The sequence below is a fragment of the Grammomys surdaster genome, unplaced genomic scaffold (genome assembly GCF_004785775.1).
Source record: "Grammomys surdaster isolate TR1022 unplaced genomic scaffold, NIH_TR_1.0 125635, whole genome shotgun sequence".
NCBI classification, from domain to species: Eukaryota; Metazoa; Chordata; class Mammalia; order Rodentia; family Muridae; genus Grammomys; species Grammomys surdaster.
Genome location: NW_021620473.1, coordinates 1,232,503 through 1,243,329, shown reverse-complemented (window position 1 = coordinate 1,243,329; position 10,827 = coordinate 1,232,503).

Sequence of the window (10,827 nt, the reverse complement as noted above, 5' to 3'; positions counted from 1 at the left end):
CGGTAGGGCTGCAGAAGCAGTTTAGGCTTCTGATAGTTTGTGTCATGTCTGCCTAACATCATTTGTATCATGTGACATTTCCTGGGACGATATGACCAGACACACTTTCACTACAGATAGAGGGTGGTACTAAAGACAGAGAAAAATAACCAAGCCCCACCAATGAACCAGTGGGGTCATTGCTTACTTACTGGAGCATGGAAGGCCTGATCAGGGCAGCTGCACCAGCAACCTACTCCAGCACTGACGATGGCGCCTGAGGGCTGCATCAGTAGAACCACCACCTAAACACTCTAGCACTGCCATGGCCACACGCAGCTGTGGGAGGGAGGCAGGTGGAAGGGGGAGGCTGAAGCCTCAGGTGAGGGTCTGACAACTCCTGCCCCACCTTTTCAAAAGGATGTTAGTTACCTACTGGCCACACTTCCATAACAACAGGCCAAAGGGCATCACCTGTCAAGTCCAAGACGAAGGGATGCAGAAGCCGACTTTGCTTATAAGGGACACATGTTAGTGGACTGAGATGAGGTACTGAGACCAAGCGGCGAGCTGGGTACCTGTGGGGCTCCAGCTACTTCAAAGGGTGAGATGAAGGCTCGCGTGCTGAGGAGTTTTAGCAACATAGTAAAACTCCGTCTCAAATACTGAGACCTTCCACCCCAGGGATAATCATGTTTTAAGAATTTTATTATTGGGATTAATTTAGAACCCAGTCTACTACTGGGTTCTATTCCAAAATTTCATTATTCTCGGCAAATCTGGAGCTCTTTGGAGACACACCTTGGATAACTTGACTGATCGCTTTCTCAGGATATTTCCCAAGTCAACCATCCACACCAAACGGCATATGCATTTCAAACAGTGACACATCCTGACTAACTGCTCCAAGGAGATGGCAGAGCTGTGATAACTATGCAAGACCATGCTGGATTGATTCCTCACACTTCTCCCAACGTTAGCTTTTATGACTTAAAATCATCTTTGCTCATCCAGACAGGTTAAACATGCTTTGATGTTTATTAAATGTCTTGAATGTCTAGTGACATTTTTGAGACAGTCTCTTGTAGTCCTGCCCAAGACTTCCTTTTTGTACTTCATAATGATTCTTTTCTTCATTCTTACCTTCTGACTCACCCTTGTTTTCCCTAATAAAATCCAACTTTCACAAAGGTAGGCTGTATCCAGTTTCCCGCTGCCCCCCTCCCCCCCCCTCCACGCTCCTCTGGAGTTCTACATGGCACAGCCTCACCTCTGCTACAAGGTGGCTAGGTCAGCAAGAAGGAAAGCATTGAGGGGTCATGCCCTTCACTGGATTAGGGAGAGCCAGGGCTAGGAGGTGGATGGGGCAGGTTGGAATCCAGGCCAGTCTTCTGTGAAGGGTAACAAATCCTGCTATTGATGATGCTGACGCAGAAGTAAAAGGCTGGCCTCAAAAGCTCTGCTATCCCTGATGCCACAAGGAAGTCCTCTATAGCCATGGGACAGCTAAATAGGTTCTATTTAAGGAACTTTAATTTAAATGCACACACAGTCAGAAACCAGTTCCCCTGCTGGCAGGTTCTGGAAAGAAAATGGCAAATTCTCAACCTTTCTTGTGTGGCTGGGAATGCTTTAGCTCAGGGGGGAACATCAGGAGCTCTTTGCCTCCTGTCACCTTCCTGGTGCAGTCTGATAGGAGACAGAGTTGGAGAGACAAGAGTGGCCATGCTGGAGCCTGACAGTGGGGAACCATCAACGGTCACTGTGTTCACAGCACTTTCCTGATGCTCTACACTGCACTACACACACACACACACACACACACACACACACACACACACACACACACGGTTCATCTTGCACGGACAGACTCTTCCTATATCTAGTTCAGAGAAAACTGCGGCAGGAAGGAGCCACAAGTGGAGAAACGTATGGCCAGGAGGAGACTAAGTGTTGGTCTAGCTGTGGAGAAGGTGCTTTTAATTACTTCACTGGTCTCAAAATGTCGTGCTTCCGTGACTGGATCCTAAGGAATATCGAAGCTGCAAGATGCTGAGCGCTAGCGATCACATGACACCGTGACAAGAGACGAGAGGGACAGATCTCTTTACTCAGCACTTCGTAGGAAGGGTCTAAACTCTGGGTTTTAAAGAAATGACTTAGAAGCTGGCTGTAATCACACACTTGCAATTTCAGAACAAAACCCACATGTAAAATCTTTTTTTTTCTTCCTTTTTTTCATTAATCTTTTTACTCACATTACATCTTGATCACAGCCACCTCCCTCTTCTCCTTCCAGTCCTGCCCTTACAAAACCCTTCTCCCTTCTGCTCAGAAAAGGCATAGCCCCTGCCCCCCTTGGGCACTACCCCACCTTGGGACATCCAGTCCCAGCAGGATTAAGCACATCCCCTCCCACTGAAGCCCAACCAGGGAGTCCAGGTAGGGAAGGGGATCCAATGGCAGGCAACAGAGTCAGAGGCAGCCCCCGCTCCAGTTGTTAGGGGACCAACATGAAGAACAAGCTGCACGTCTGCTACAAACCCACATAGAAAATCTTAGCCAGTCATGGGTGCCACACAGCAGTATTCCCAACACTCAGGAGGATGAGGCAGGATGCCACAAGTTCAAGGCCAGCATGGTCAATAAAATGAGTTCTAGACCAGCCATGGCTACCAAGTGAGATCCTGTCTGGAAAAAAAAAAAAGCAGAAGCGACCACCCAGGATATGTAGAGCACAGGTGGCCATCCAGTGCTCAGAAACACGGGGCTGCAGCAGGGACAGCCCACTCCCACTCCCCAGGACCAGAGTTGTTTTGTGACTATAATCCTCTACAGGTTTACAGCAAGAACTGACATCTCCCAGGCCACCCAGAGGACGAAGAAATCTCAGCTACGAAGCCCCACTTTATAACACTGTCTGCCAGGAGTTCTTGTCTGGTGTACAAATCTTCAAAGAAAGCACACACCAGAAGAGCTGGAGGCTGTGCTTCCTGCCATCATTCTTGGGTCAGCAAGGCTGACAGCCAAAGCTGGGGTCCTACCAGACCAGAGTCACACGTCTCAGACCCAATCCACTCTAGAGCAGAGCTCCACCAGCAGGTAGATCAGGTCTAGCTAGGGAAGGCTCAGGCAAGGCTTTGCTTTTATTACCTACACTGTACACAGGCTGGATCTAATCTGCAAACACACAAAACAAAAACTGGTAATCATGCATAGATACGCTTAGTGGGGCATGCAGTGGCTCACATCTGTAATCCTGCACTCCAGAGTCTGAGGCAGGACAATTGCTCTGAGTTTCTTATTAGCCTGGGCTACACAGTGAGTTCCAGTCTTTAACCAGGGTTACAGACTGAAACTTTATCTCATTGTCAGAGATGCCTGTGCTTCAATCCTCTTCAACCCCACTTCTCTCTGAGAACCAAGCTTGTTTGTCAAATAACTTAATCTTTCTGTGTTAATTTCTTACACCCCTAAATAGTCTGTCTCTGTCTCTCTCTTACCATTTCAAATGTGACCCATGACTATTTTTCTTGTGATAGAAGAGAACTGAATTTACTTATTCTATCCTGTCCTTGCTAGTTTCCACTACTATTCTTATTCCCATAACTGATTGCTTTATGATATTTGGGTGGGTGTGTGTCAAACTGAGGGCCTTGCACTTGCTCTGCCTGAACTGTTGCCTAAAATATTTTATATACCAAGAATGGTGTCTTATAATCCTAGCACTTGAGATGCTGAGGCAGAAGGATTACTGCAAGTCTAGCTTCGACTACAGAATGAGAGCCCGTCTCAAAATAAACCACCACAAAAGGTCTGGAGAGATGGCTCAGTGTTTAAGAGCACCAAGTGCTCTTTTGGAGGTCCTGAGTTCAATACCCAGCAACCACCTGTAATGGGAACCGATACGCTCTTCTGGCGTGTTTGGAAGACAGTAACAGTGTACATATATAAATCTTGAGAGAGATAGAGATAGAGATAGAGATAGAGATAGAGATAGAAGAGAGAGAGAGAGAGAGAGAGAGAGAGAGAGAGAGAGAGAGAGAGAAAGCAATAAAGAGGTTAGATTAAATGAGAGGTCTGATTTGAGGCCAGGCTAGACTACCTAGCAAGTCCCTGCTTCAATCAATAAAATGCAAAGAAAAGCAAATACACACAAAATTAAATCATTTCTTTTGTTTCTAAGCATTTGGTTGTCTCAAGGTCTCACTTCAGAGGAAGCAGTTTGGACTTCCTACTTTCTTCCAGAATGTTCTCACTCTTTCGATTTTACTAAGCTAAATGGACTTTCAGGCGGTGAGAACGGACCAGCCCTGCTTGCAGTTCCCAGGCTAGGTGGCTACTGCGATCCTCCTGGCTCAGCATATTGCAGATGCCATCAAAATCTAACAGAATGGCAGGACACACAGCAGCATTTTAAATTGCCTCAGCCGTACCTTTATCTATTTAAGGAAAAGGCAGGATCATTAAGCCACAGCCTATAGAACTGCAGAGAAGCCCAAAAAGCAAAGGATTGTGGGAAGAATCCTATTAGGGATCCCAGCAGGGCTACATGGAGATGCATGCTAATGAGGACCTCAGTGCCCATGTTGAACTCACTCCCCAGCCCACAGGAGCCCTTTGTTCTTTTGAAAACCTTAACATAGATGGGAAAGATAACCACTTCAAACAATTCCTACTACCTGCTCAGAACTTAAAGTATTTCTAATTATTAGAATTGTCTACATAGTACATTGAGATTTTGCTGGCTCATTCACAATTTCAGCATTTTCTTTGGCTACTAACTCGTAAGTGAACAAGCTCCTCTTGTTGTTTGTAGACAAGACCTTGCTATAGAGCACAGGGCAGCTTCAGATTCCCCATCAGTCCTCTTCAGCCTCCTGAGTGCCGCTATAGAGCACAGGGCAGCTTCAGATTCCCCATCAGTCCTCTTCAGCCTCCTGAGTGCTGCTATAGAGCACAGGGCAGCTTCAGATTCCCCATCAGTCCTTTTCAGCCTCCTGAGTGCTGCTATAGAGCACAGGGCAGCTTTAGATTCCCCATCAGTCCTCTTCAGCCTCCTGAGTGCTTAGATTAGAGGCACTGGGCACCATGTTCAGCTTCTTATATATTTTAATTAGAAATAATCAAATCTTTTAAGGGAAGCTTTGTATCTGGGCAACTAGTTTAATATGACAACATCCCCTGTTACCAGTTCTAAAATCTACATCACCTACATTTTGGAAGAACCAGCCAGTTCCATATTACATGTGCATATGCAGACTACAGGACACTCCAGCTTAATGTACAAGCTTGGGCCCTTGTGATGTGCATGTTTTTTGTTTATAGGAAATCTTGTGCTTACTAATTAAAACAATAAGCACAGATGGTAAGCAAAATAGCAGTTATAAAAGTAGCTTTATTTTTCAAACCCCACATCTAGTAAGAGCAGCAGTCTCTTTGTTACAAGTCTCAGAACACAGCTCAGGGCTCCTAGCAGCATCTGCATTCAGCCAGTTAAGGCAAGCTATTCTGTTTGAAGTCTATGAAAAATGGCCTCATCAAAACCTGACACACTATAATTTCTTATAGGTCAGTAGCAATGTGGAATCTGAACCTACACCAACCAATGTGTGGCTTACAACATGAAACCTCAGGGTTATTGTGCCCTTTGAATGGGCAAGTGTAACATGTGTGTGTGCGTGTGTGTTAGTTATTCACTGAGCCATGTAGATCTTCCAGAGCTGGTAGATTTTATTATCCAGTATTAAAACCATCTGAGTATTACCACTAATCTCAAAATGGACAATCCCCCACCTTTCCGAGGCTCTTATCCTATTGGAAAAAGAAAATAAGATTGGTAAGATAACACAAGACAGCTGATAGAGCCATGGGACAACTAAAGGCTGGGCCTGGAATGTGAGTGACACCTCAGCCTTCAACTGGTCACCAGGAAAACCTGAGTGCTAACAGTGTCTTTTGGACATTGCACTCTGGCACTCACTGAAGCTGTGGTTTACTGTACAAGATGAAAACTGGGAAGCCTGTAGCTCACAGGAGTGAGCTTGTTTTCCAGGATTCTAACTTCAGCTTCTTGAGTCTTACTATTCTTTAGTAGAGACCTTTCCTCCTGCATTACTTGCATGGTTTGTGAGCCATTCTCTCAAGTAAAAATGATGATGTATTAGAAAAAGATGGATGGATTCACAACCTATGGCACAGGTGCACTCCCTGGAGATGAATACTGTATTGTAGCATGTCGCAAAGGCACTGTGTTAATATCATGCATAATGCATGTGTGTTGTTTTTTGAGACAAGGTCTCAAATAAGCATTGCTAGCTGGCCTGGAACTCTGCAGCAGGCTGGACTTGAACTCACCAAGATCCTCGCAAGTCCTAGACTTATAGGCATGTGCCACCATGCCCAGCTCAGTATACTAAGATCACGTAGTAATTGTCATCTGATCTCTACATGTGTGCTGTGGCATGTGACTTCCCTACTGTTGCTCTGTACCATCAAAGCAGCTTCGAACAGCACAAAAGGCAGATTCTCCTGTCAGCAAGCGCTTCGTTCTCCTGCATGGTTTGTGGGTGTCATCAGGAGTGTGTTTACTGAGAAACAAGTTATCTTCCCAGCCTCCACATTCTAGCTGATGGGTGTGTGCGAGTTCACTTCTACAACCAACACTAGGCAAAACTCGAACTTCAAGAGCTACTTTTTTGGAATTCTGCTCTCATAAACGCTCTCAGCTTCGGTGATCACTTGAATGGCCTGGGCCCATTAACAGACCATCACGGGGCCTCCAGTCCGCCAGGATACTGGTTGCCAAGACAGAGCTTGTTAGGTGGAGCAGGCCCTTTTAAACTGCCTATGCTCCTATAGGTAGCCCAATTAAACTCACTGTTTCACCAATCTTCACATGGTGGATTTTCTTTTTGGTCTGCTGCTAGAGTGACTAAATGTTTCTCTTCTGCCCCAGGAAAAGTTCATAGAACAGCTTCTCAGCTTATTTTGAAAAATTTTTAAAATGGATCAATTTTATACCATTCAACAGAAAGTGAGGCTAATAAAGAATACCACGTGATTCAAACACTTGAACAAGTAACTGTTTTAATTGTTTTATTTTTTAAAAATATTATGTCATAGGTAGCCTTTTAAAGATTTGGGCTAGGGGTAGGACGGTTGGCCCAACAGTTCAGAAGTGTTCCAAAGGAACCAGGTTTCATTCCTAGCACAAACACGGTAGACCACAACCCCTCGTATCTCCATGTTCAGGGAATCTGATGCTCTTTCTGATCCCTGAGGTCCCAGGCATGCAAGAGGTACACAAGACATACATTTAGGAAAAACATCCATACGCATATAGTGGATAAATAAAAATCCTAAATGAATAAATAAATAGGTTGGGCTCATTCCAAATTAACCTTGTGGTTACCATTCCTATGGCAGGATTCCCATGTTGCAGGTTTTACTGAATTGCATATTCCATGGAGAGAATACACTGTAACTTAGTTGCCTTCTTTCCTTCTTTCCTGTTATCTTCAAATAATCACATGAATTCAGTGACAGAACATTTTTTATTTATTATTCAGCTACAAGGAATATGAATTGCTTCCTATCAGCCAAGAAGCTCAGACAATATATGAAAAATGTATTAGGAAGGTCAAATGAATTGTAAAGATATTTTGAAACCACTTATTTATCATTCTACTTGGAGAGTTTCACTTTAAGCAAGGAGACACTCAAAATCATGACGAGGTTAAAAACCAGACGAATAAATATCCTCCTGCCTCAATGTCTGAGGCATCAGTAGACTGCAGAGCAAGGCGGGCAGAGTCCCCCAAATGGCAACACTGCTGACCTACAATAAATTCCCTGAGCTCTGGAGACCCGAGAGACTCCAAAAATTCCTTAAAATTCTGAAGTTATTCATTGGCTGAGCCACTTTGTAGCTCATGGTACAATTTTAACAGCCTCAGCTTTTAATACTTCTGTTGACACATTTGTTAGGTTTGTTGAGATGGTTTTGCTACCTGTGGTAACTTTTCTCGTTGTTCTGACCAAAACAAGGGAAGAATTATGTTTGCTGTTGTTGTTTTCTCTCTTGACACATTGGCTGGCTTCGAAATTCATAGAGATCTGCCTACTGCAATTGAAGGCATGTACCACCAAGCTTGGCCTGAGAATTGTTTTTTTTGGTTCATGGTTTCAAAGGTTCCACAAACAATCTTTAGGCCCCATGCAGGGAGCCTCTGCAATGACCCACCCCCAAGGAAGAGGCCCTGGACAAGATCTCTGGACAGTCCTAGCTTCAGAGACTTAACTCCAGATCCAGCCCCACTTGAGGTTCCTACAATTTTGCAAAATAGCACTACCAGTTGTACCAAAGATCAACACCAGCCTTGGGGATGTGTCAAGCTGTACCATTACATGGCTCAGGCTGGCCTTAGACTTGCAATCTTCCTGCCTCGGTTTTGATCGCTAGGATCACAGGTGTGTTACTATGTTTGACTCTTGTCTACCTGGGTGTCTGTTCTCATGGAACTTTCTGAAATAAGATAAACAGCTACAAAGTTGCAGTTTCCTAAATTCCATTAAGCAGAGAAGTAAATGTTTAGCTATGGTTAAAGTAGACACATTTAAATATTACCTTCTAGTCAACCCTCCGTCTGGACAGATGGACCTCCAGTTGCTTCATTCGCCCGATGTTTTCGATTTTAAAAAGCAAAGTCCTTGTAACCTCTGTCCTGCTGTGCATGCCTTCTCTGCCGTGACCAGTCATGAGTCCTAAGAGGGAGCTGTTCTCTCATGGCTGCCACTAAAAATACATTTATTCCTTTCCTAAGTAGCTTTTCTACACAGATTATAAACCTTACCTCAATTTACTTCACCCAGATTCTACCTCAGTCTCAACCGAGAAAACATGGTCCCTGAAAGCTATCATCGATTTAACCTGTTATTCTCATAAACCTCGAAGCCCACAACAAACTCCACAGCAGGCAGGGAGCTGGGAGCCTTCTGTAGATGGGGGCTGGGAAGCACCATTAGCTCTGTGAGCAATAACCAAACTCAGACATGAGGAAGCAAGAACAACTGTAGGAAATTCAAATGAAGAATTTAGCAGTCCAAAGCCTGGGAATCAAAACAGGCTGCACTGAGTATGCACTGGGCAATCCTTGACCATGCTTCTCACCACAAACTGGTCTCCTTACAAGAAGACAACAAGTACAGATGAAATCTGTGAGCTAGTTTCAGTCTTTTCAAATGACTTAGGCTGGGCTCCATGATGGTGCTGGATGACTGACATGTCTTGCTATTTCTCTGGCTAAAAGCTCTTAGCAGTTCTGTTACACTTCATCCAGCAGAAAGAGGGGCTGCAGAGCCCTGAGACTGAGCTTATCCACATAACTGCACTTGAGACTGGTTCTTCCACCCTAAGGGACAGGTACAGTGGGGCACACAGGTTAATTCTGAGAAAGTGATAAGAAAAACAAACAGGCTATTTGGAAGGTGAATGCAAAACCTCTTAAATCAGAAGTTTAATGTCACCCTTGGCTACAGGACAAGTTGAAAGTAGGCTTGGTCTACATGACTCAAAAACAAACAAACAAACCCCCAAACCACCACCACAAAAAAAACCACCACCCATCCCAAAGCCAGGGTCCTAAACTGACCTCAAAGCTCCAAGAAGCCAGCTATTTGGAAACTGAAGAAACGTGGCTAGCCAATCCCAAACACCCAGTGGATGCAAAAAGAGACAAGAAACTCAACAGTTTTAAAACAAGCTTGTCCAAGGGAAATAGTAACTCCTCAATTCTGCCCCTAATAAAACCACTCTCCCCTTTCCTATCTTTTGCCATGAAAACTCCAGACTGAAACCAATATGTCTCACTATGTAACAGGTTGACCTCAAATCACTGAGATCCACCTGCCTCTGCTTCCTGAGTGCTGGGATTAAAGGTGTGAACCACCATGCTTAGCAAGAGGGATAATTTTTGAGAAATAGAAAATCTGGTGGGTTACCTCCCTCCCACTGAAGGTACAGCTCTTTCCTGTTATAATCTCCATTCTCCTCTTGTGTTTAGTAGGAGCCAATACTGTCACCTCCATCTACTTACTGAGGTACTGACCTGAACACCTGAACTGTATTAAGATAAACCAGCATCTCCATGAAGGGGCTAGGAAACAGACTAAGCCCACATTGTACTTCAGAGCTAGCCTGATCTCCTACTGATGTCTAGTTTGGACAAAAATCATGCCTGGCTGGCCTGCTGAAGCCACAATTTTCTTGAAATCAACTCCTTCCTTGACTTGTTAAATGCTAAAACTTCACAAAAACACTCAATATGATGAAGAAGCTTTCAATATTTCAACAGTTACATGTTTTATTGGATATTTTTAATTCTTTCAACCTGAATAACATGATTTTATCGAATTAGCAGATGGATACATGACCTTGGAGCAAACCTGGTTTGAAAAGGCAGCATTTTAGAGAGGCATACATCTACCCCATCCTGGAGAGCAGTCTGTTCCACCTGGCTACATCCTGAAGTTAGTCTTCCCCACAATGCTAGGCTATGGGCTGGAGAATACTGAGGAGGTACAGCTGAGAGCTGCAGGTGGGTGGAGAGGACGGCAGCTCAGCCTCTGCAAACAGGATGTGTAAGAGCTGCTGCTGTGTCCTGTCCACTGGCTCTCTAGTCTAGAGATATCTGATACTGCAGCAAAGAGTGTAACTAAAAATTGTTCCTCTAGAAAGGAAATCTACAGTAAAACACTGCTTTGTGTTGCTCATTATTAAAAACAAAATTTATAGTAAGAAACACACACACACACACACACACACACACACACACACACACACACACA